The sequence below is a fragment of the Nannospalax galili genome, unplaced genomic scaffold, assembly GCF_000622305.1.
Source record: "Nannospalax galili isolate Female #2095 unplaced genomic scaffold, S.galili_v1.0 scaffold617, whole genome shotgun sequence".
NCBI classification, from domain to species: domain Eukaryota; kingdom Metazoa; phylum Chordata; class Mammalia; order Rodentia; family Spalacidae; genus Nannospalax; species Nannospalax galili.
The window spans coordinates 235981-237782 of record NW_008341872.1 but is presented as its reverse complement, the minus strand read 5'-3'; the positions used below and the strand labels follow the sequence as shown (position 1 = coordinate 237782).

Below are 1802 nucleotides of genomic sequence, written 5' to 3'. Positions count from 1 at the left end.
TGAGCTCCTTCTTTCCCTTTATCCCCTAGGTTCCTTGTATACCCTTCCTCCTCCCTCCCTTACACTAACCCAATTTTTATCCATATCTTCTTTATTAAGGCTTCTTTCCTACTGTTTTACTCTTTCAGGTTCTTTCTTTTCCTTTACCTCCCTGTTTCCTTTCCATTATCCTGGTTTCTGTAGTTATGCCTGGATACATACTCACCAGAGTTTGGTTCTAGGATCCACATATGAGGGAGAATATACGTTGATTTTTTTTTTCTGAGTCTGTGTTACTTCACTTAGTATAACAGTTTCTAGTTCCATCCATTTACCTGTAAATTTTATGATTTCATCTTTCTTTACTGCTGAGTAAAGCTCCATCGTATAAATGGACCACATTTTCATCCACTCATCAATTGAGGGACACTTAGGTTACTTCAATCTCTTAGCTATTGTGGAAAGAGCAGAAACAAACATTTATGTACAAGTGTCTCTGCAATAGGATGAGTCCTTTGGGTATATGCCAAGGAGTGATATAACTGGGTCAAATGGTAGGTTTATTTGTAGTTTTAATTTTAAGAGTTCTCCACACTGCTTTCCATAGGGGTTGAACCAGTTTGCAGCCCCACCAGCAGTGGATAAGTGTTCCCCTTTCCCCACATCCTCTCCAACATTTGGTATCATTTGTTCTCTTGATCTTAGCTAGTCTGACTGTAGTAAGATGAAATCTTAAAGTGGTTTTAATTTGCATTTCCCTAATTATTAATGATGTTGAACATCTTTTAAGATGCTTCATAGCCGTCTTTACTTCTTCTTTAGAGAACTCTCTATTCAGATCCTTAGCCCATCTTTTAATTGGGTTACTTCTTGTCTTGATTATCTGTTTTTTGAGTTCATTATATATTCTGGATATTAAACCTCTGTCAAATGTGTCACTGGTGAAGATTTTCTCCCATTCTGTGGGTTTTCTGTTTGCTTCCTTGGTTGTCTCCTTTGATGTACAGAAGCTTTTTAGTTTAATGAGGTCCCATTTGTTAATTCTTGCCCTTGTTTCCTGAGCAATTGATGTTCAGTTTAGAATATCCTTTCCTACACCTATATCTTCTACATTTTTTCCAATGTTTTCTTCTAACTGTTTCAGAGTTTCAGGCTTTACATTGAGGTCTTTGATCCATTTGGAATTGACTTTTGTGCAAGGTGAAAGATGGGGGTTTAGTTTCATTCTTCCACATGTGGAGATCCAGTTTTGCCAGCACCATTTCCTGAACAAGCTGTCTTTCCTCTAGTGAATGTTCTTGGCCCCTTTGTCAAATATCAGGTGGCTGAAATTGAATGTACTTATATTTGGGTCTTCAATTTTGTTCCATTGGTCTATGGGTCTATTTTTATGCCAGTACCATATTGTTTTATGATTGTAGCTCTGTAATACAGCTTAAAATCTGGTATAGTAATCCCCTCGGCATTGCTCTTAGTGCTCAGGGTTGCTTTGGCTATCTGAGATCTTTTGTGCTTCCATATGAATCTTAGGATTTTTTTTCCAATTCTGTGAAAAAAAATGTCATGGGGATTCTGATTGGCATTCCAATGAATGGCTTTTGGTAGGATGGTCATTTTTACATTATTAAGTCTTCCAATCCATAAGCATGAGAGGTCCTTGCATCTTCTGATGTCTTCTTCAATCTCTTTCTTTAAAGATCTAAAATTTTCATTGTAGAGCTCTTTAATGTCTTTGGTCAGGTTTATTCCGAGATTTTGTGTGTGTGTGTGTGTGTGTGTGTGTGTGTGTGTGTGTGTGTGTGTGTGTTTTTTCATTTTGTGGG

General features: G+C 37.3%; 1 pseudogene; it reads left to right on the top strand.

Annotated features, from left to right (window-relative positions):
- Positions 1-1802, top strand: part of LOC103737635 — a 30004-nt pseudogene that overhangs the window by 20448 nt on the left and 7754 nt on the right.